Genomic DNA, 25,034 nt, shown 5'->3' on the forward strand with positions numbered 1-25,034 from the left:
ATGCAACAGCTGCAGACTCAGTGCTCCCGGGGCACCAAAGGTCAAAAGGTCAAGGGTCACTTTTTGTTGAAGGATACCCAATCCATGAAGTCTAGCCAAATAATTGTCCCCCTCTCAACTCCTAACCCCAACTTCCTGCCCAGGCTGTGGGTGCTGCTTGTTTCTGAGGTTGCACATGGTACAATTTATGGCATAAACGATCATAAGCTTGGAGCTCTCTCATCTCTCAGGGTGACTTGGGCGAGGGACTCTCCTTGCTCAGTGACCAGTGAACTCTGGGCTTTCAATATGTGCTGCTCAGCGTCCAAAGGGCCAATCGTCTTGGAGAAACAGTCTGTTCCTCTGCCAGGAACCTGAGTTCCCTACAAGTAGGACCCTTGTCCTGGCTTCTGTGTTGAGTCACCACACGAATAGGACACAAACCATACCAGGCACTTGCAGAGTTGCTGGGCAGGACCCTATTCTCCATTGGGTCCCCGTAAGCTTTTTGATCCAAATAACTGGATTCCAAGGTGGTACACAATAATCGTAAAGAACCAATGCACTCACAGGAGAAAAAAATGAGTCATTGCCATCTGAATGATCCCTTAGCCAGCAGGGCCTCCAAATGAGAGGCAACATAGAAAGCAAACATGGCGCACAATATGGAGAGGTATAGCCTCCAAGAAAAGCCATTTTCTCTGTAAGATCTGACAACAGGCCCTCTCTGGCCTCCAGAAAACCATGGCAGAGAGCCATAGATTCTGACACAAATACCAGTTTTTCAGTTGGCTCTCTGGGGGTCATCTGTCAAAAGGGGGTGGGTCAGATGAATTCTTTATAAAAAACAAAGTAGATGAAATAAGACACACACACACACACACACACTAAGCCACCTTGTTTCGGAGTTCTCCATTCACACACAGAGAGGACAGTTCATTTTATTCATTCATTAACTCACTCATTCATTCATTCCCTTATTCAATGATAATTCACTGAGTGATCGAAACTGCGTGGATCACTATGCCAGGTGCAAGATATAGAAGGCAGAGCTTTTCCACTCCTCCATACTTGCTCTTCCCAGTCATTTCAGATTTGTTCACATTATTGATGAATTCGAGACAAAAATTAATTACTTTCCTAATTTATTCTGAGAATAACCAAGATTAATGAAAGGAGAGAGTAATGAAAGAGAAAGTGTGAAAGAGAAACCTTAGATGGTTTTTTGAATCTTCAGACTTCAGTTTTTTATCTGTAAAATATAGAGATCAATTACACTTAATGTAACATCTATTCTGTTTTATATGCATGAAGTGAAACCAAAATTTTTTAAGAGATTTGATTGATCACTATTCCAGCTTTTACTGTTTTGTGATCATTTACCTCAAAGCTTAATGACTTAAAACAACGAGCACTTTATGATATCTCACAATTTTATCAAGTAGGAACTCACACAAGCCTTACTGGGGCACATCTCCTCTCCATGTTGTGTTGACAAAATCTACTTAGTTGTATTTAACTGGCAGATGCATGGGTCTGGAAGCACCAAGACAGAAATCCCATGTCTGGCGCCTTGGTTAGGATGCCCGGAGGGGCTGCGCTTGGCTGAAACAGTCATCGGAGGACCTAAACTTTACTTTTCCAGCATGGCGGTCACAAGTAATTGGATCTCTTTCATGGTAGCTCAGCACTCCCAGAGTTTTACAAGACACGGAAGACAGATCTCCTGACGCAGGGCTTATTTTGAGTTAGCCTTGAAGTCCCAGAACACCACTTCTGCCATGTTTTATTGTTCAGACAATTTACGAGAGCCAGCCCAGATTCAAGGGGAGGGAAGAAGTAGACCCAGCCTCTCAATGGGCGAATTGCATGAGTCACATGAATGAAAGTCCTTGATGGCAGCCATCTTGGAGGCCGGCTACTGTAGTCACCATGAGAATTTAAATGTTAGAGGGCTTCAGACCTGGCAGTTAATAATGCTAAATTTCCTTATGATCTTTGATTTTTCCTTCTCTTCTTGTAAACTGGTTCCTGAAGAAGTTAGATAAGATGCCTTAATATTATGAGTGATTTTTTAATCTGATTTAAAAATACTTAGGTAAGCTTCAAGTTGATTAATAAAGATCTAGGAAAATTAAGAGAAGTGCAGAAGACACATAAGACATGAGGTTTCCTAACTGCTGCGTGGATCAGCTCATGGATTCCTTCTAGTTTGACACCTCTGATAAAAGGGATTGAACTCCCATCTAGATGCCCATGACACCATCTTTGTGCCTCTAGCATGTTCATCAATGTCTCCGATGACTGTTTCAGCCAATGTCTCAGGCTATGTGTCTTGTGCCCAACACTAGACTCCAACCCTGTAGGTTTGATTCTTCTGTTTGTCCCACAAAGCATTAAGAGGTTTTCAATCACTATTTGCTAAATGAACACACTCTGGTGGGGTTTTGGGGAATGCTGGAAGCAGCACAAAAAGTAGGGTGATATCAACTCCTGGTATTAGAAGGAGGTAATTCCATTATCTCTAACAGCTAATGTTCAGCAACTTGTCGATGCTTTCTAATGGGCAATAAAAGTGAAAACATCCATTGGGGGTTTGGTTTCTGGCCCGTGTCTTAGCAAATTAAATAACTCACGCTTCATGGCAGGAGACGGGAAGGGTTTGTGCTGTTCGTTTTCACAAGGAAAAAACCTTGATCTCTTTGTCTGCACACAAACCACTCCTGGCCCCAGGTGTGGCCTTCCGAGATCACGTTGGCACAGGGCAGGACTGCTGCACAATGCAGAGCGGGGAGGGTGGCTGGTGGCCAAGGAAGACGAATGATTCCCCTGATGACGCATTTAATTAGTGTGAAAATGGACGAACATGGGGAAAAACCAGAGGTTTCCTTATTTATGTCCTACTGGAGAATCAATTTCAAGATCATAAATAAGATGTGAATTGCAGACCCAGAAAAGATAAGGGCTGCTTGTTTTTCCATAAAATGTGGATACTACTTAAGCAAGAGCCTACTTATATTATGTCTTCCGATTCTAACTAGAGTTTTTCATTCCTTTTCTATTATGAGAGAAGTATTTTAAAGATAATGGCTTCAGAACCCTTCTACAAGGAACCACAAAATATTCTTATGACCATATAATAGCTATATCATGTATATATACAACTATATAATAACCAATGCTCCTGTTTTTTGTTTCTCACTTTTTACTTCCTCAGTTGAAATCTTGGCTCAATCTCTCACTTGCTGTGTGTCCTTAGGCAAGTTACTTAGTGTCTCTGTTCTTTAATTTTCTCAGTGTTAAAATGCAGTTAACAATAATACACAACCGGACAGCAGCCTTGAAGATTAAACGAGCTAACATATGCTTAGAACAATGCCTGGCACATACCAGGTGCTCAGTAAGTATACTCTGAAGTTAAGAAGCATTTTGCCCACATTTTCTCTTTGAATCCTCCAAACAATCTAAACAACATTAGAGAAACATTAGGATTTAAAGGCCAACATTCTGAAGTCAGACTAGGGAGGACCTCCCCCTAACTAGCTGCAAAATCTTTTTTTTTTTTTTAAGATTTTATTTATTTATTTGAGAGAGAGAGAGTGCACACACGGAGGGAGAGGGCGAGGGAGAAGCAGACTCCCCACTGAGCAGGGAGCCTGATGTGGGGCTCGATCCCAGGACCCTGGGATCATGACCTGAGCCGAAGGCAGACACTCAACAGACTGAGCCACCCAGGCACCTCTCTAGCTGCACAATCTTAGCAAGTTACTAAAGCCATCCGGGCCTTGGTTCCCTTATCTACAAAATGAGGATAGTGGCAATACCTATTTTATCAGTTACATCCGACAACACACACAAGAGACTTCGGGGAATGCCTGGCACGGGGCAGGCGCCACTGTTTAATTTGCCATTGCCAAGGGGCTAGAGATTGCGTTGGGCTAGCATCAAAGTCTGCTGTCTGCAGCATGCACGGTGATGTGTACCAGGCCCCCATTCAGGGCTGACTTCACAGAGCGAATAGGGCCCCATGCCCAGAAGCTCCCCACACTTGGTTTAATTCTCTCCTGTCACCGTCTCGAAATTCTTTTTTTTTTTTTTTTAAGATTTTATTTATTTATTTGAGAGAGAATGAGATAGAGAGAGAGAGCATGAGACGGGGCAGGGTCAGAGGGAGAAGCAGACTCCCCTCTGAGCAAGGAGCCCGATGCGGGACTCGATCCTGGGACTCCAGGATCATGACCCGAGCCGAAGGCAGTCGCTTAACCAACTGAGCCACCCAGGTGCCCTCGAAATTCTTAATAAATTTTCACACAAGGAGCCCTGCATTTTCATTTTGTCCTGAGTCCTGCAAATTATGTAGCTGGTCCTCCCCCACATTTTGGAATTAATTCAAGAGCCCAGCAACCCAGAGGCCACTATCATGCCAACTCTCGTAGGTAGTTTGCATTGACTTTGGGACAAGCTTAATGTCTGAGCTTCTGTAATAGAAGTTATAAACATATTTCTCTATATTGAGCTCTGTCCCTTTGATCAGAGTAATGGAGCAGGGGGGCGGGGTTCAGCTAGGTTCTGTTCCAGTCCCCTGCTTCTCCTCAGCTCCATAGGTATAACACGGAGATGGCATTATCACAAGGTTATGGCAAATCTACACTTACTTCTCCCACTGTACTGAAGAGGTAAAGTGCTTCAGACACCCAATTACTGTTATGTCGTACTATTACATAGAAGTCATTGCATTAATTTAAAAAATGCATAAAAGTATTACTGAATGTATAATAGCTTCTTGTCATTACATAGTTCCTCAATGAATGACTATTAAATACACTAAAGTATTATTAGGCAGGAAATTGAGGTGTTTTTTTTTATGGTAATAGAGGCTTGCATACCTGAAACAATCGGGAAACTCTGTATTGGGCTGGCAGTTCCTGAACTGCCAGGTCCATTTTAATTCCCACGTGAGCCTTTTGGGTCCTTGTTCAGAACAGTGTGCACCACAGATGTACAGTCCCCATATGTCCTGTGAATGATATGTGTGTGTCGGTTTGACCACACTCCTGTCTCAATGTGGGAAATGCATTCTGTTACCAGCTGTGAAAAGGGACAGTGAATTTAGAGGAGAGACTGGGAAATGTGAGAGATTAAGAAGGGGAGACCACAGGACGTTTCTATTCTTGGAAGCAGAAGAAATGCTGAGTTGGGGTGATGCAAAGGCACGGCTGGAGCCCGGCTCCCACAGAAGGGAGGTCGGTGAGACGTGGACGCAGGCGGACCCCACGCCCAGGGCTCTGGGATGGCACACCTCGCTCTAGAGTTGTATTCGTGTTATTCCCCTGCTCAGAATGTTCCAGTGACTTCCCAGCCTACAAAGTCCTACATAATCTGGCTCCCCATCTGCCTCCAGCCTCGTTCCTTCCTACTCTCCCCACCTTCTCTGTTCCATTCACCTTGTTTCTCAGGCTGCTCCTGGAACAGGCCTCGCACATCATCCCTGCCTAACTGATGTGCCCTTGCACTGGAACACTTTGCTACCATTTTCTTCATTCCTCACTTCATTCAGGTCTTTTCTCGAAGGTAGTATCCTCAGAGCTAACTCGCCCAACCACCATAGGTGAGGTAGACAGCATTCTGGTCATTCTCAGGCCCTTTATCTTCTTGCTTTATCTTTTTTTTTTTTTTTTAAGATTTTATTTATTTATTTGAGAGAGAGAATGAGACAGAGAGCATGAGAGGGGGGAGGGTCAGAGAGAGAGGCAGACTCCCTGCTGAGCAGGGAGCCCGACGTGGGACTCTATCCAGGGACTCCAGGATCATGACCTGAGCCGAAGGCAGTCACTTAACCGACTGAGCCACCCAGGCACCCCTTGCTTTATCTTTTTAAAAACATCACCTGCATAGCATCGCCTGCATTATCCTTTGTATTTCTATGGTGTCGGCTGTTATTTCTCCCCCTTCATGTCTGCTTCACCCATTTATTTGTCCAGTTGCTTATTGCTTATTTTTTTCCTCCACCAGAAGGTAAATGCCACGAGAGGACAGACACATTTTTCTGTTCTGTTCACTGCACTATCTATAGATCTGAACGTATTGCCTGGCAGAGTTTATCCTCACTCCATATTAGTTGAATGAATAAGTGAATGGATGAGTGAATGATTTAAAAACCCTCTGCAGGGACGCCTGGGTGGCTTAGTCGGTTAAGCGTCTGCCTTTGGCTCAGGTCATGATTTCAGGGTCATGGGATCCAGTCCTGCATTGGGCTCCCTGCTCAGCGGGGAGTCTGCTTCTCTGTCTCCTTCTGCTCTTGCTCTCTTTCTCTGTCAAATAAATAAATGAAATCTTTAAGAAAAGAAAAGAAAATAAATAAAACCCCTCTGCAAACCAAGAAAACAGTAATTAGAAGAGGTGCAATGCAAGGTCTACTAGTTCTGCCTTGCGAGAAGGTCTGAGGAGGGGTTGGGGAGTTGACAACGAATGAGATGACAAGGGGCCAAAGTTGGCTTGGAAGTTGTCAAGATTGTCCCAAGCCTGCAAGCCTCTCGACATCTAGGATACTACGAGCCCATGTCTCCTCTCCCTCTATAGTCCTAGGTAGTGTCACTAAACTGGGAGTTTTGGCAAACCCACAGTGACTCCCTGCTCTCTATGATGGCCGTTGCTGCGTGGAAGTAGATCCTAGGATTCTCCAGGCTTATTCTCCTTGCATAGTGCCTTTGTGATTTGGTCTGGGTTACTAGAAACTGAAGCAACTTGATCCCATGAGTGCTCTGTCTGTTCCTTGTTGTTACTAAGGAGAGTTGATTCCACCTGCGGAAATTAGGATAGGCAGGAAGAGGAAGGAAAATCTACCAACTGAAGAAAAGGATTAACTCACTCCCCAAGAAAATATTACCCTAACCAAATCCATGGAGTTCTAAGTATAGATGTGATAGATGCGATTATTGTTCCAAACTTTTCACTCCCTCCCAGTAACAAATTAAATACGCATAGTCTTGGCCATGTGACTCTTCAGTGCCTCTGTGTTGGGATGATAGGATGGAAAGAGAAGAGAGGAAACAGAAGGAAAGAGGAGCTCTATAATCCCCTTCCACCTCTGGTTTAGACATAAATAATATTTATAAACTGTCACCTGATAGGTTAGTTTCGTTTTGTTTTGTTTTTTCATTTTGCTGAGTCTTCTAGAAACCCACAGTTTAACAACCACATTCACCAATAAATGGATATGAGCACGTGGTTTTTCCAGAGTGTGTCTCAACAGAACAACGATATTTCAGTTCATTTCCCAAACGCCTAGAATGTATCAATCCGGATACTCGTCAGTTCATGACCTACAACCCCTCCAAAACAAAGAAACCAAAAGAATGACAGAAAAACAGTGCATTCAGTGCTAAATTGGCACTCCTGGCCCCAGTTCTGTCTCAGTAATGGCGGGCATCATATTCGTCTCCACAAGCTTCATGAATCTGTACTGGCAAAGACTCAGCAAATGGAAGGCAGCAGAGCATGGGCTACATCAACAATTTATCTGAGGCTGGATACCAAGAAACAAAGCAAGATTCATTGTGTAAGCCAACTACAGGTGTATCAGTTCCATTCCACAGATTCTCAACAGGTTTTCATTTATTTCTATATTTAGTGGCACCAGCCACCTTAATATAAGAAACACTGCACTCATTTTTTTTTTTTTTTTTACAGTACTTGGAAAAGAAAATTCTCAAGAGGAACTTTTCAAAGATCAGTTTGTCTTCTAGGGAAGTTTTACATTTGAAGTGATACAATCTGTTCTCAAGATAGAGTGAAAAGTCTTCGTGTCTGGTCATTGAGGCCAATCCGTTGACTTGTTAGTACTCAGGCTTCCTTCATTAGTGAAAGTCCCTGGACTCTGTCCCCAGTAGCTGCCCTACACAATACCCACAACTCTTCACCCAACACTTTCCACTCTTCTAAACTATTGTACCTCAATCTTATGACGGTCAGATTTTTCTAGACTTTTTAGAATTTCTACGGCAACATAGAGACTGCCAATCCAGGGACCCCAGCACTTTCTCATTGTTTTATTTTCTCTTCTTAGTGTCTGTGTCCTGGTCCATTATTATAATTACTACTTTCCAAATACTCTTACATTCCATGCCCCTCTCTCTGATGTACCTTCTGAGGAGAACTCTGAACAACCGGGTTTTACCTTGTCATTAGCTTTCTCTACACTCTGACTGAATGGCTGAGTAGGTCAACTCCATTGTGCATTTGACACTGCTCATCATTTCTACCACATTTCTGCCTTTTAAGATAATTCCAACTCCTCCCATCTCTCCCCAAACCACCTCTCTGTCCCCTTCAAATTCCAGTGATGGCTTTGCCTCTTTCCGCATTAAGACAATAGAAACCCCTGGATGGAAACCCTCATCATCCCACCAACACATCTGCAAACCTACCTCCACACAGGCTCATCTTCTGTTTCTTCTCTCCTCGCATTGAGGAAGGTCACTCTCACAATTGCTTCTTACAATGTCCTAAGGACTCCAGTCTTTTGGTCTATCCCTCTTTGGTCTTATAAATCAGTATTCATCTCTCTGCAGAATTATTCTTAACATCCTAAGATCTTCCATCTTAGAAGGAAAAAGGAGCTTATGTCCACATCTTCCTCATGCTACCACTCTCTCTCCGTCTTCACTTTCCCAGTTCAACCTTTTGAAACAGTTGTCTGCACAACATTTCTATCTTTTCATCTCCTGTTCACTCCTCCACCACGGCACTCTTACCAAACACTACGTTTCCCTGGTAACTTCTTTGTTGCGGTTATCTAAGATTGCATGACCAAGCACCCCACTCAGTGGCTGAAAACAATAACCGCTCACTAATCTAATCAGGTCTTTGGGTGAACTCATTAGGGATAGTTGTCTCTGCTCCCCTTTATGTCAGCTGGGCAGTTTGAAGCTGGGAACTAGAATCATCTGGAGGTTCACTCATTCACAGGTCTGGCGGTAGGTCCTGGGGATATGGGGCTTTCTCAAAACATGATGGCTTCCAAGGGCAAGCATCGAGAGAAAAAGAGAAAGAAAGAGAAAGAGAGAGGCTGAGACAGACCCAGGCTAAAGCATTTTATGACTGAGCTTTAGAAGACTGTACATGAAGGCTCTGCCTTGGGATTTCTCTCCCCTGTTAGACTCCCTTACAGGACGAACCTATCCATTAATAGGGTTAAAATCTCATATTGATGCTGATGGCTCCAGTTCCAAAGCATTTTCTGAAGCTTTGACATTTCCACCTGGATATCTGATAGGGTTTTCAAATTTAGCAAGTTCAAAAATGTAACTCTTGATTTCCCCTATTTTCATCTAGCCTTCCCCATTTTAGTCAATAATTTCTTCAGGCTAAAATCCTAAATATCATACTTTATTTCCCATTTTCCTCAGTTCTCCCCCCTCAATCCTTCAGCAAGTCCTGTTGGTTCCACCTGCAAAATACACCTCTAATTCATCTACTTCTCATCTGTTCATTCACCTTAATCTAAAACTCTAAAATCTTTTCCCTGGACTACCGTGTAGCCACCTGACTTGTACAAAGCAACAGGAACTATGATTTCTGTGGACATTTGACTCTTTCATACCACTTAACCTCTATTCCTGCAAATGTCATCTAAGAATACCTCTGGGACTATGCTGAGGTAAAGCTCCTGGCCTGGGTACACCAGCGGCTTCCACCTTGCAATGACTCTCTGATGACAGGAGCCCAAAGAAATGGCTATTTATTATATTTGTCTCAAAAGGAATTGTATTGTACTCTCAGTAAAGAACATTAACCTTGTCTAGAAAAATGTGACGGAATAGAAGCCGCTGCACCTTTTTCTCTGTTAAGCTAACAATTGTATTCCAGATGTGCAGGTCTTCTTAATAAGGTACAGTCCTGTGATTCAATAATTTATGAAAAATCTGAATTGATTGTATATCCTGTGCCAGGCTTTGTTCTAGTTGCTGAGGAAACAAGTAAATAAAACAGAGCTTCGCATAAAGAAAGTTGACAAGAGAAAGCAAACATAAAATAGGTCAGGAGATGATAAAAGCTGTGAAGGGAAATGAAGCAGGGTGAGGAAAATGGAAAGGATGGACGAATCGCAGAGCCTCCATGTTTCTCTATCTGCTGGTCAAGGAAGGCATCCCTCTGAGACCGTGTTTGAGGAGGGAACTGAATGATTGAAAGGAGCAGCCATGCGGGTATCCTAGGAAAAGTGTTCTACGTAAAGGGAAGAGCAGGTTCAAGAGCCTTGAGGCCTTTTGTGTTTGGCATTTTTAAAGATCTGAAAGGAGGTCAGTACAGGGAGGGGTTAGGAGATGAGGCTGGAGAGGTAGAGCACATCATTGATGGCTGGTTGGGCAGCTTGTTTGATGAGCCTGGGAGAATTTGGGGATGAAGTGCGGTCTTGTGAGAAGTATATGCCAAAGGTAGAGAGGGTGTGTTATCAGAAACAAAGAAAGCTGTGTGATGTAGGTTTCCCTTACAAACCCCAACATCTATTCAATATATGCAGAGCACCTTGCATAATATAAATACTCATTGTTACCATTTCTATCAAATTTGCTGTTAATTGAAAAGGTTCAGGTCCTAAGTCCAGCATTTATGGCTTGTCTCTGTGACCTCTGGCCAATCACCTAACTTCTCAGGAACTCCCTTATGCTGTGTTATTGTGTGGCTGAATGGATTGATTGAGAAGATGCATGAGAAATGCTTAGCAGAATGCTTATCACATATTAAGGGCTTAATAAATGTTGCTTATTATCATCATCAGGGAATTTCTAAGCTCCTCCATTTGTTGTAACAATATGGAGATGAGAGACAGGGTTAATATTATTTTATGCCTGTTTCTAGCCTCTCTTCCCCGTGGTTGTCTTCCTTGCTTGCTTCACGTCTCTGTTCCCCTGACCCCCACCAGTCTGCAGCCCCTTTCCCTGCTTTATTTATCCCCCATCACAATGACCAACCCGTGAGCTGTTCCATGTTCACTTTATCACTGTCTTTCTCTGCCAGCTAGAATGTAAGCTCCTTGAGGGCAGGGATCTTTTCCTTCAGTTCATTGATGTCTCTCTAGTGCTGAGAACAGTCCTGGTGCACTGTGAATTCACCATTGACATGTGTTGCATAAATTAATGAAAAAAAAAATTTCAGGGGAGGACTTCAGCTGTCAGCAGGAATGGGTACTACCCCAAATCACACACCTCTGTGTTGGAATTTAGAGCATTGAACTTGGTAACATAGAGCATTGGCCCTTTGCCTTACTATCATGAACATTCAGGAACTGTATATCCTGGATTTTAAGCCTGACAATTCGGAGAGCTCCAGAAGTTAGACCAATTTACTTTCCAAGGAACAAGCTGCCAGCACTGTTTCAAGTCCATTGGGACCTAACCCCTCTGGCCATTCAGCAAAGTGAGACCAGGTAGCTGAGTTCTGTAAATTTCTTCTATTAATAACTGCCAAACAGCCTTCCCTCGACTGGCTTGGCTTCTCACTTAAGTCACCTATTTCGACTTGTAATTTCTCCGAAGGGCCATTTCAGACATTTCACTTCCTGAAATTATAGTGATTGTAAATTTTAGGCCATTTGCAGCGCTGTCTTATCCACGGGAGTTTGGGTATAGAAAGAAAAGATGGAAGAGGCATAAGAGTTCCTCTGGACACATTGGGTTTAATCAGGATGAACTTCACAAAGAACACCTTGCTCATTTCCCTAGCGCCCCAAGACTTGTGGAGGCTGTTCTACAAAATAGTGATTGTATTTTATTCGTCATCTCTGTATTTTCTTGGGAAAGCGTGTCTTGGAGTTAATTTTGTGTTGGGTGGCAGGTTTGACCTAAATCTCCACATATACTTCCTGGGGGTAAGGATCTCATGCAGCAAGTAGCAAAGAGCGAGTCTCTAACAATTACTACGGTAAAAACTTTCACATTGGAAATTTGAGGGGGTTCTGGTTATTCTGGTTTAACTAAGATACATAGTGTCGCCCAGCTATTCAGCTCTGTTTTTTCTCTCTAAGGCTTAAAAGTCAACCATTGAGAGTCAAATATGGAAATTATCACTGTTTGCAAAATGTCTCTGTGAAAGAATTCTTCCCTTTTAATTCCTCCTGAAATTAAAAGAATGACCTTATTTCCACTCACACATTGTCAGAGTATGAAAACCCAGCGGAGCAAAATGCAGATCTTCGCTCTGGTGGGATCAGACTTTATGCCAGGGGCCACCCCAGGAAAACTGTGTTGGAGGGACTCCGGCTGGCAAACTGTTGAAGAACACCAGAATGTTCTGCTCCCTTCCTCCAGGCAGGCTGGGTTTTGGGGGATGAGATCAGCTTTCCTGAATAGAGGTCTAATTTAAATAACGGCGGTTTAAATAATAGCGAATTCATTAGCTCCTCTAGACCGAGGCTGCTAGCAATTGCATGGGTGAGGTTTGCATTTATAAGGAGGCTGGGGGTGGGGGAAGGTGGGGGTGGTAGGGGTCATTTCCACTGAAAGAAATGTCACGCATCCCAGGATCGGAAATGTGGGCATCCCTTGGGATTGAAAAGGAGAGGGACTTCCTCTGCTCCCTTATTAGCTCAGGGAAAGAGGTCACGGGATGGGGTCATAGTCTTGATCAGAGAAACATAGAGACAAGTTGGAGATGTACCTCAAGGAAAGTGGAGGTGAACCAGTGTATGGAAGTTTAAAAAAGTCACGTACGTAAAACACCCAGGCCCAAGGTGGTAGGATGCAAGCATGGAGGTGTCTAGCGATGCACGAGAGACTTGCTCTGGTACCTCTTCCCAGAGCAGTGATTGGTGAGGTGATCCAGGACGTCAGAAAGGACTGGAGACACGGGAGCACCATCACTGAGCTACTCTCACCCCCGGGTATTTCCTTCCCGATCCCCCAAAGTAGTTTAAGGGCAAAGAATGTCCAGGATAATTCGTTTATATATAGGTTGGCAGGCAGAACATAATAAAAGGATTCAATCAGCCATGAAGTCGTGTGTGCGTATGTGTGTGTGTGTGTGTGTCTCTGTGTGTGTCAGAGATAAGGTGATCAAGACACAGCCGTGGGGCAGCTGAGGGGATCTACTGGGCTTCTCGACACTTTGGAGAGGTGAAATCACCTTCAGAGAATCCCAGATATTGGTTCTTCCTATGTGGAAGGGCCCAGTACAACCTCAGAAATTGCATTACTTCTCAGAGCAGATGCCTCCCCCAAGCTGAGACCGAGGTTAGTAGCCTGCAGCTGATACTGGATCTTTTATGTTGTTCCAAATTAAATTCAGAGCAATTCAGCCCATGCTACAAGTACTATTATGTGGGCTTCCTTGCACTAAATCTATGTTTATGGGAACATAAAATACATGTTGTTCCTGTCGTCGGATTTTATTATTGACGATGATTTCTAATACTTGCCCATCAGCCACCCTTTTAATCACTGTCAATCTTTCTTTCTTATTGCAGTCAGATTTAAAACATCGATGATGGTTTTAAAATAAGGCCCTTCCTCTGCTCAATTGTATTTAGGGCTAACTAAGAGTAAATAACTATTCCCAGCAAGGAAGGCAGAATCCAAGCAAATCTTTGACAAATGCAGCCTTCCCTTTAGAGAAACATATTCTTGTCTGCTGCCAGTAAATATTTCCGTTACAACCATAAGAGACTCCATTCCCTCCCCACCCCCCACCCCCCACATTGAGAATGTCATGCTGCTCTGATACAAGAAGAGAAAAATAAATACCAGTCAAGGCCAGGAAGGAAAACACAAGAAGCATTTAATTAGGACAAGAACTATATAATTCCCTGTTTCTTTCAGTGGATCCCCAGTTCCATTTGGTTTCTGTCTTCAGCTGTGTGAAGCAAATGAATGCCATCACTGGCTCAGCTCCCACTCAAGGCTGACATTTCCCCTAAATCCTCCACCCCCCCGCGACCTCCCACACCCTCTGTGATGCAACACAATTCATTCACTATAATTTGAAGGTTACAGTCAAAGGCTCCAAGACAAGAATTCAGACGGGATCCGATCAGACTTCCTGCCCTCCGAAGGCTCATCTTGATTTCAGTTCCAAAGGTTCTCCTGCAACCTATCGCCTAAGGGACTTCTCTCTTCCATGTTGCTTTGACTGGGCCGTTTAATTTCCCCTTTCATTTAAAGATGAGAATTACTGTTACTCTGCAAATTGTAGATTTTAATATTTCTTATATTTTCCCTTCCCACTGGAATCTGACAGTCGTTTTTGTGAATTTCTTCTCACTGGAGAAAGTTAAAATGAAATGTCTTCCCAGCCCAGGGAAGGAGAAAGTAGTGCATTGAAAAATACAGAGGCTGCACAGGGTTTGGAAAGTCAGCTTTGAGCTATTCATCTGGAAATACAAGAAATAGATTTTTTATGTTTATCCCAATGTATACAAATACAAGAAAATTCTATTACAAAATAGAGTTGAAACAAGTTACCATAATGAAGAAACAAACAAGGGTGTAGTTTATTTTTAGTATAAACACACTTAAACAAGAAACTCTTATATGCATTCAGCAAAGAGTAGTTGAACATCAGCAATGTCATGGGCTGTTGAATCCTCCTTACTGATTTCACCCAGCTACAGTTTCTGAACTCTAGTGTTTGTGGATTCTCCAAAGGGACTAGACACATAAACAATCCTCAAAATTAATTTTATTTAATCCACTTAAGAATTATAAACAGACCCCAGCTTACTAATTGCTAGTGGTCTCCAAAGTACTAAGCTTTGCTCTATATTGACTTTGACAACTGAGTTCATTTATTTTTCCCGCAACTACTTGTTGAGCCCCTATCAAATATCAGATATAGTTCTAGGGGTTGAGGATACTCCTGTATCCTGTAACAAAGATGAACGCAGTCCCTGGGTCTGCAGGAATTACATTCTGATAAGCTATATATTCAATAACAAATGAATACATCATATTTCAGGAGTGATACGTGTTGTGAATAGGAGTTAGATATTATCAGATGGGGCCAGTTATTTTAGGGAGAGTCATCAAGGAAGGCCTCTCTGAGGAGGTGACTCTTGAACAGATTATAATGCACAAGCTGGAGGGCAGTAGGAGCAGGTTGGAAAAATGAGCATAAGCTGGCCTTGTAGGCCATGGCAAGGACTTAGAACTCTAGTTTGAGGCAGACTAGAAGCGTTAGCTCAGAGAAGTAGTTTTATCTGGTTTACATTTTACAAATATCTCTCTGGTTATATGGAGAATTGACTTTTGGATGAAGTTGCCAGATGAAACACAGGATGCCCAGGTAAATTCTTTTTAAGTAAGTTTCAATCCAATATGGGGCTCAAACTCACAGCCTCGAGAACAAGAGTCATGCACTCTACCAACTGAACCATCCAGGCACCCCATGCCCAGTTAAATTTAAATCTCAGATAAACAACAAGTAATTTTGGCATAAATATGTCTCAAATATTGCATGGGACATACTTATACTAAAAAGATTACAGTGAGACCAGAACCCCTGAAATAAAATGCTGTCACTAACCTTCTTGAGAGTATTTCTCACCTCGGTCACTTTTTTGTTCTCCTGTTCTCTTTGCCTTCCACTTTCAAAGTAAACTCCCCAGACCTGTTGCTCCTGGATTTCTACCCTGGCTCAGAAGCCAACAGCAGTGAAAGAGGAGCAGGGAGGAAAAAGGGATGGGTCTTTGGCCAGTGGCTCTTTTCCCTGACTGGCCCCTGCTCACTTCCTCTTTCCACAGCTTACCAATGACTGTCCTCCCTGAACCCACTTTAGAACATGCTAAAATCTCAATATATTGAGACCGTTCTTTTATCCCTAAGGTAATGCCCCTGGAAGTTTGTGAGGACACACACACACACACACACATGCAATGATTAGACAGCCAGTCATTGTTTCCTAAACACCGTGCTAAGTGTGTTTGGGTTTACTTAAGCCTTGATTCTTTCTCCCCATCATTAGGAACCCTAAGAACAAGATGATCCTCCACCCAATAGCAATAAGCTTTGATCAATGAAATGGTCACAAACAATGGGTCAACCTGGAGACTATGAAAATAATGGAGACCTAAGAAAAGGTTCCCAATGAGGGACAAAAAAGGCACCTTTTTGTTTCTTAACACTCAAGAAAGCCAAAAATTATAGACAGCTGAGGAACTAGAGCTGTTTTTCTAGATTGATCTATTCATTGGCTCAGGCTGCCATAACAAAATACCACAGACTGGGTGGCTTAAACAAAAGAAACTTACTTCCCTAAAGTTCTGGAGGCTGAAAGTCCAAGATCAGGGTATCTGCAGGGCTGGTGTCTCCTGAGGCCTCTCTCCTAGGTTTGCTGATGGCTGCCTTCTTGTCATGTCCTATGTGGTCTTTCCTCAGTGTGCACACATCCCTGGCATCTCTCTATGTGTCCAAATTTCCTCTTCTTATAAAGACACCAGTCAGGTTGGATTAGGGACCACCCTAAAGGACTCATTTTAACTTAATCACCTCTTTATAGGCCCTATCTCCAAACAGAGTCACATTCGGAGGTATTGGGGCTTCAATGTACAAGTTTTGTAGGGACACAACTCAGCCTGTAACAAGCGAGTAGACATTTGTGATAGCCATTGAGGTCATTGTCAGCTGAAGGACTGAAGGAACGATCTGGGTTCTCAGAACAGTGGAATAGTGGGTCTCTGCCAGCAGTGGTCAGGGTGAGAAACACATGAATGGAACACAGGGCCAGACCACTAACTGGGTCCAGCCTCCTTATTACCTGGAATGTGAAATACCAGCCTTCTCATTAGATAGGCTGTTTTTTCTAAATGGGAATAAATTGGACCATAAGGAATACAGAAGGATTATGAAAGCATGTCTAATGCTTTATTAAAAATTTAATGCAAGGGGCACCTGGGTGGTTCAGTTGGTTAAGCATCCAACTCTTGATTTTGGCTCAGGTCATGATCTCAGGGTCTTGAGATCGAGCTCCACAATGGGCTCCATGCTCATTGTGGAGTCTAATTGAGATTCTCTTTCTTTCTCCCTTTACCCCTCCCCTTGCTCATGAGCTTTCTCTCTCTCTCTCTCTCTCTTTCTCAAATAAATAAATCTTTAAAAACATTAATGCTAAATAACCCCTGATTTGTAAAGTTTGATAATCATCAAACACAGATTATGTTTAAAAGGTTTAAAATGTCTTTTTGACATGGCAAGGACATAATAAAACTTTTGATGATGGCAGAATAATAAACACAAAAGAAGAATTTGGAAACCACTGCCCAGAGTAGTGCTTTTCAAACTTTTCAAAAAATATGAATCTGATGTCAAAGGAGAGTGAACCCCTGGCTGGGAGAGGAGAGAGAAATGGATGGTTGTGTTTTATCAAAAAAAAAAGTACTGGAAACTTACATTCTGTTCTAGGATATATTTCTTTTTTTTTTCTCCTTTCAAGATTTCATTTAAATTCAAGTTAGTTCACATATAGTGTAGTGTTAGTTTCAGGGGTAGAGTTTAGTGATTCATCACTTTTATATAAGACCCAGTGCTCATCACAACAAATGTCCTCCTTAATGCACATCACACATTTAGCCCATCTCCCACCCTTTGATTTTATTTTATTTTATTTTTTATTTTTTATAAGATTTTTTTTATTTATTTGAGAGAGATTGAGAGAGCACAAGCAGGGGGAGCAGCAGAGGGAGAGGGAGAGGCAGACTCCCCACAGAGCAAGGAGAGCCCGACATGGGGCTTGATCCCAGGACCCTGAGATCATGACCTGAGCTGAAGGCAGCCGCCCAACCAACCGAGCCACCCAGGTGCCCCACCCACCCTTTGATTTTAAAAGTAGGTTTCGTTTGTCCCCCAAGTCCTCAAGATAATTCACATTCCAGTAAGGTACATGATGCATAGTGGGTAGCTTTTTCTGACCCCTGGCATTACAGTTCCACATTTGGATTATTTGTGCCCCAGTTTGAGAATCCAGGCCTCCAAGTCTTGACTGCTCTCTCATACAACAGAGTTGCCCTCTGGACAAAAATGTTGACATACATCCTCATTAAGCCTCAACCACAGGACTTGCTGCAGGCATACTAGCAGGAAATGAAGGTCTAGCATCTAGTGCAGATTAAACCAGAATCTCTCCTTTTCCATCACAAGCAGCAAATCTTGGCCAGTCCAGGAACTCCCACCATTTCTTTGGTGGTTAATGCATCAGTTAGCTATTGCTATACTTATGCCACATTAAAAAAACACACAGAAGACTTCAGTGGCATAAAATTATAAACATTTATTTTCACTCACGACTCTATGAGTTGGCTGAGTAGTTCTGCTGATCTTGGCTGGGCTTCGCTCAGCAGTTCTTGCGTTGGCTAGGGGGTCACTTCCATAACTGACAGTCAACTGATTGTTCATTAGTATAGGATGGTCTTGGCTGAGATGACTGGCTTTGCTCCATATGGTCTCTCATCCTCCAGGAGGCTAGCCCAGGCTCCCTTTCATGGTGCAGGCATGAGAGAGTAGAGGTGTGCCAGACCTCATGAGGCCCGGCCTGGGTCAGAGGTGAGGCCCCATTCTACTGCCCAAAGTACATAAAAGGACAGCTCAGATTCAAGAGACAGGAAAATAGATCATACTTTTGATGAGAAAAGTGGTAAAATCACATTGCAAAGGGCAGAGATTCAAGGAAGGTTGGAGAACTGAGGCATTTTCTCAATCACTTTACCACAAGAGGCGTTCTAAGTCACCTTTCTGTAAGCAGAGCTCTGGATTCCTATTATCCTTTTCCATATTGCTTCCATGGAGAGCTCAGGGAATGTTATGAGAACCGGGATCCAATGTTATTGGAACTCAGATGCTCAGATGGAATCCTGGCTGTGACAGATTTTAAGCCCTCCTTGGACATCAGTTTTGGCCACTTACACATACCCTTTGTTGGGAGAAGAAGGGGAAATGTGGATTTTCCCTAATAATAATTTTCTTGAAGTCCAGCGGTTGACTGGTAATAGGATTGTTCTATTAGATTAGGCCAAGTCCTTGATCAAAGTGAGGTATATTAATGGGGACTTTAATTAGACCTGTGAAAATCTGGCATCCGCTTGAGCAAAGATTTCAACCATGTAGAGAAAGAAAGTCTGTCAAAAATGTGGAGGAGAAAAATTATGTAAGTCAGTAATGCTTAGAAGTGTATAGAGGAAAAATAAATTATATTTTTGAAGCTAGTTCAAGAAACTTCAGTAATTATGAGCCAGATGTATAGTGCATAAAACATAGCTTTTCCATGGAAGCACATCTTGTAGTTAAAAGAGAATATACAAAAGAAGCTTAGCTCTTCATTTTTAAAGTGTAGCATTATCCTGCTCAGATACTCACTTCTCTTTTATCCATGACTCAGGATGAGTATTAGGGGAAGGGGAAGGAGAAGGCTCATATAGTTTCAGGAAGGGCCATGCAAAATGAATTTTTGAATGCAGAATGAAGGGATCTAGAGAACTACATTGATTGGGTCCTCTGACAGGCACATTATCTCATTTAATCTCCACCGTAACATTGTTGGATTGGCATTAATAGCCCCTGACTTTATAGGTGAGGAGGCTGAGGCTCAGAGAGATCAAGCAACTTGCCCAAATTCACACAACTAGTGAGCGTGAAAGCCAAAATGGAGCCGTAATCTGGTTTCCATGTTTTTCTGGCTGTGATTGTTTCACTACAAGAGATCACTGCCAACTTGGGTAACCTCATCTTTGTATTTGAAAATAAAAAAGTACTGACCTGGTTTTTATTCTTCAGGGTTTGTTTTTCCTTTTTTTCCCCGCAAAGGCAGAGAAAGAAAGCCTACATAATGTCATATGAATGCCTCACTCTTCATTCATCGTCTTCCTTGGAATGACCTTTGTCAGACTGAAGACCGAGAGACTAGTCCTCAGGGGGTAAAAACCAGCCAAAAGGTAAACAGAAACAATACAGTGACCCCAAAGTTGACAAATTTGAGGAAGAACTCTGCTCCAAGCTTGAGAGAGGGGAGACAGCCACCCATACTAGATGCATGACCAGCACTCTGCTGCTGTGGGCACCCATGCCAGCATCCATGGTGAGGTAATTCTGGAGAACAGCAGGACTCATTCATTCCACACGCCTTCTCAGACAGTTAGGGCAAACAACTTTCAGATGCATTTCCTGTTAGCTTAAAAAAATTTTTTTCCATAGTTGTACTAGTCAAATAGTATTTGAAAATTCCCTTTTTGTGTTTCCTTTAAAAGTACTTTCTTTTGCAAGAGGTTTGCCGGATATGATATCATCGTAATTATTCCTTGACCAATTTTATCACCAACTATTTCAAATATAGACAGTTTATCCAGCTTTACAAGCTGGTTAGTGTCACTCTGGGAATGTCCAAAGTAGTGATGATGGAAACATTTCAAGTCCACGGCCAGAACCTTCAGTGGGAGTAATGTGTGACCTCTCTGCCTGATGAACATTTACTATGTAGCTTAGAGACAGAACTAATTGGTTGTATGTGGAGTCATGAGAAACACTTATAAAGTGGCTTTAAAAATCTGCAGTTGAAAACATGAAAGAAAATAACTACTTGACAGCTAGTCCTTACACTGAGTTCTTCAGAGCAAACTGTTCAACATTGTCGCAAATGATGACACCTCCAAAATTATCCCTTGAGTCCCTAAATAGAGTTCAGAGTTCAGGGCTTCCCATTTCCCTGTCTTGGGCTTTTCTCAATGATTCTCAACCAGAGGAAGCAACCCTTCTGGGCTCCCCAGAGGTAGGTGTAGACAGAAAAAGCTGAATCCAGCTTTACAGAGATCTGCCCTTCTGTAGGATTCTTACCTCAAAGACGAGAGAAAAGAAGAGAGAAATGTTGGGGCGCTTGGGTGGCTCAGTCGTTAAGCGTCTGCCTTCGGCTCAGGTCGTGGTCCCAGGGTCCTGGGATCGAGCCCCACATCAGGCTCCCTGCTCGGCGGGAAGCCTGCTTCTCCCTCTCCCCCTGCTTGTGTTCCATCTCTTTCTCTCCCTCCCTGTCAAATAAAGTCTTTAAAAAAAAAAAAAAGAAGAGAGAAATGTTGGCATGTTGGTAATAAATCACTTGAGACAATGCTAAGTCATTCTGAGAAAGAGATAAGGAAATAGACATTTAGTATTGAAGTTTCAAGGTAGAGATAGTGCCAGAGCTTAGTTGGAAAATGACATTTGCTGTAGATAAAGTTTATTGAGAGAGAGCATTTCCTACCATGAGAATTTTCTCAGTCTCATGAAATTTGGCGGCTTCCTTCTAAAAACGTGGGGTAGAGGCCAGCACCACTGGCCAAAGTGGTTAGTTATTGGTGAGTGTATCGAGGTGTGAGGGTCTCACCTTTGTTCAAAGCAAATTCAGGCTGGCCCGGCTCACTCATGGGACTCGAGAGCCCTCAGAGGTCCACGGAGGTGCCACTCGTAAGCTTAACAGCAGAAGGATGAGCAGGGCACACCACATTATGTGGCGATAGTTAGGGAATGGCGTGCTGGAGCCTTTGGGATCCCTCAGCCCAGAAAACCTGGGAATCAGCCCATTCCTGACCTAATCTAGACAACATGAGAGAAAACATGAGGCAAGATTACAAAGGGCATTGGCATTAAACTGACACTGGGGAAACAAGATGTGAGACCTTGGCTTTCTTGACGATAAAATTGGGGCTAGCCTCTGACCACCGAGTGAATGTGACTGTTTGAAACAGAAGACTTCCCTTTGAGATGTGAAGTTGATTTGGCTCCAACACCCATTTCTTCCCTGATTGTCGGGGTTGATGGGGTTGTAAGGTTGCTTAGGGGCTCACCTGGCTGGCTATGAGGAGGCTCTTTCCTTCTCAAGCCAGCATCCTCTCTTCTGTAACCCTTTGTGACCTACAGATACAACTTCTCTTCTAAACCTTCCAGCTTATGAGACTCCTCCTCCCCTCCTTCCCACTCTCACTTCTACAGAAAAGGCATCAAGATTAACCAGGGCCTCAGAGCCACATTTCAACTCTAAATGACTGTGGTTTGTTTTTACAATAAGGAGGAGGAGTGAGTGGGCACGTACTCCTTTGGAATTTGAAAGAAATTTCCTTGCCTAGAGGGCTGATGACTTGGGCTTCAGTTCTCCCTTCCTTTCTAAATGTGCTTCTTAAGGAATAACCCAGAAAAACCATCCCTAGTCATCAGCAGTCAAACATGTGAAAATTGTGAGCTCATCTGAATCACCTTTCTAGTAAGGGCAGAACCAAGCAGAAGTCCATTTGGGGCACCTATTGAAGAATAGTAACTCTTGCCTTCAAGTGATGTTGAAGAGCTCATTTTCATTAGCATCGGAACAGAAGAGTACAGATTTTCCTTGACTTGCAATGGGTTTACACCCTGATAAACCCATAGGGAGTTGAAAATGCCACTGAGTCAAAAATGCATTTGATACACCTAACCTACATCATAGCTCAGTGTAGCCTACCTTAAAAATTCTCAGAATACTTACATTGGGCTACAGTTGAGCTAAATAATCTGACACAAAGACCATTTTATGATAAAACATTGAATATCTCATGTAATTTACTGAATACTGAAAGTGAAGAGCAGGGTGGTTGTATGGGGACAGAATGGTGGTAAGTGTATCAGTTGTTTACCTTTGTCATCATGAGGCTGATGAGGAGCTGCGGCCACTGTCACTTCCCAGCTTCACAAGAGTATCACATGGTGTATCACTAGCCTGCAAAAAGATCAAAATCCAAATTTTGAAATATGGTTTCTACCAAATGCATATTGCTTCTCCACCATCATAAAGTTGACAAATCATAAGTCGAACAATCATGAGTCAGGGACCATCTGTATTAATAATCAAGATGAACACTATAAGAAACAAAAGGAAAACATAACATACAGGGATGGGGGAAAAAGGTAGAAGAAAAGTAAAAAATTAATAAGGCTCTGAAAGCCTGATGTTACAGCTCAGTTTTAAAAAAATTTCATATTTTTATATGAAATTCCATTCACCAAAGACTTTCTGGGGGGTTTATTGTGTCCTAGGCAATCTGCTAAGTTCAGGAAATAGATGAGTAAGACCAAATCTCTCTCCCAGAAAAACTATGTTAAGCACACAGTAAACATTCAATAAATGTCAGTTCTCTTTTTCTGCTAGTGAGAGAAATTCTGAACTAATGAATATTTATTGTGGATGGCTGAGGGTTTCTAAAAATAGTACACTCTGGAAGAGAAGGCTAGCTCTCCCCCAAATACATCCTCATCTCCTACGACCAGGCACACTAATAGACTACATTTCCCAGCCCGCTTTGCAAATAAGTGTGACCATGTGATCAAGTTCTAGCCAATGGCATGTGATCAGAAGTAATGAGTTGTTTCTGGGCTGAGGATTTTTAATAAATGGCTGTACCTTCTCTGACCAGTTTCTTGATTACCTCATCATGTATAATAGACAATTTTACCACAGGCGAAGGTAGAAGATGTGACCCATCCCTGAAGAAGTTTTTAATAGGGGGCTGGGCATGATCAAATTTGTTACAAGTAAAAATTTCCTGATGACACGTAGGAGATGGTTTGCCGCAGGGCAAGACCACAGGGCAAGAAGACAAGTTAACAGGCTACTGCAAAAATTCAGGTGAGAAATGATGCGGGTCTGAATTCAGCAATGCCTCTGGGTGTGAAGCAAAGGAGGCTAATTAAAAATTATGTCTTTAGACCTCAGTTGCTAGAAGTTGTCGGAAGGCAGATGGGATTGGGAAACATGCCTGGAAGAAAGGCTCCTACCACTTTTTCAACTTCTTCCTCTTCCTCGTGCTCCTCGTTCTCCCCACGCCCGATTATTTTCCATTTTTCAAACATCAGGATATACCCCTGAGTGCACATACAAGGGAGTCGACGTTAGTGAAAATTCCAAATCCTATGATTGCACTCCAATCCAAACCATAGTCAAATACCACTAAAAATTATTTATAAAAATGTCTTTAGTCAGCAGCTCCTTAACTAGTCATTGGAAGGAATCTCACTAGAGAAAAATACTAATAAATAGAAAGCACCCAAAGGGGAACAAGCATAAGGAAGTCTTAGTCTAGGATTGGGAAAAGCAGAACAGAAAAAGATAAGGAGGAAAATATTTAAACGCATCACTTATAAAATTTTTTAACGGAAGGAAAATGGATGAAAAAGAGATTTGAGGCTTAAGAACTGAGTTAGGCACCAGGATACTGCAAAGGGCTTGATGCCCTAAATCATTGCTGGGATATAGGTCTTAATTAGGCAATTGAAATATTTTCAATAATCCACTATAGCAAAGCACACTAGCATTGTCAGTCCGAACATCAGAAATTGAAATGATACCTCTTGACCTTGATTTTATAAATATGTTTTTCCTAGATCAAAGTAAGGAGTGCCTTTGCAAAAGTTCGGAAATATACCGTTTCCCGATTTAGCATCTTTCCTTTGACCTCACATTCAGCTGTACAACTGTGGTACTCCTTTAGGTATCTATTAATATTCCTAGCACTTACTATATGATTGATTTGTGAATCCTAAATTAGCTATTCAAACGTTTAAGAAAAACTACAAGCCCAATGTATAACTCTTTAACAACATCAATTTAGGAAAGAGACAAATTATTTTGGCAGCCTGAGAGGTTCTAGCTTTGATTATAAGGAAAGGAAAATTTTTAAAAAATGCCTTTCTGTCTCATAGTGTTCTTAGTAGACAGAAAAATAGTTCATTCTTTGAAGATAAAATGTAGAGTCAGATTCAGAAGGAAAATATCTGCCAATAGAAACAGCAATGAGAATTAGTTAAATATCCTGGAAAAATAAGATTTAGCCCAACTCTGTTGATATTACTTAGTAAGATTGGACACCAGAATTGGCAAAAAAAATATTTCTTATTCAACTATTTTATGGAAATCTTATGAAAATAATTGGAAACAGAAACGTTTAATTGCTTCACCAGAGAGAATGTGCATTCCTTCTCTTCTACCCTCAACATTCTCTAAATCTATAGAAAAGTTTTGGAAGGAGAATACATTTTAAAAATCCTCAATATGTGAAACAGATATGAAAGTTAACTGTGAAGCAAGGT

General features: G+C 42.3%; 1 long non-coding RNA gene across 1 annotated transcript; it reads right to left on the bottom strand.

The window, feature by feature from the left end:
- Positions 1-21,208: 21,208 nt before the first annotated feature.
- On the bottom strand, positions 21,209-24,330 carry LOC123838301 (uncharacterized). The gene is made up of 3 exons (XR_006789450.3): positions 23,724-24,330; positions 22,586-22,668; positions 21,209-21,515 (listed from the first exon to the last, which is right to left on the bottom strand). It is a non-coding gene; the product is annotated as an uncharacterized LOC123838301 (long non-coding RNA).
- Between the last annotated feature and the right edge of the window lie 704 nt (positions 24,331-25,034).

The sequence above is a fragment of the Mirounga angustirostris genome, unplaced genomic scaffold (assembly GCF_029215605.1).
Source record: "Mirounga angustirostris isolate CCGP_5_RB_7025 unplaced genomic scaffold, mMirAng1.0.hap1 SCAF_3, whole genome shotgun sequence".
NCBI lineage: Eukaryota > Metazoa > Chordata > Mammalia > Carnivora > Phocidae > Mirounga > Mirounga angustirostris.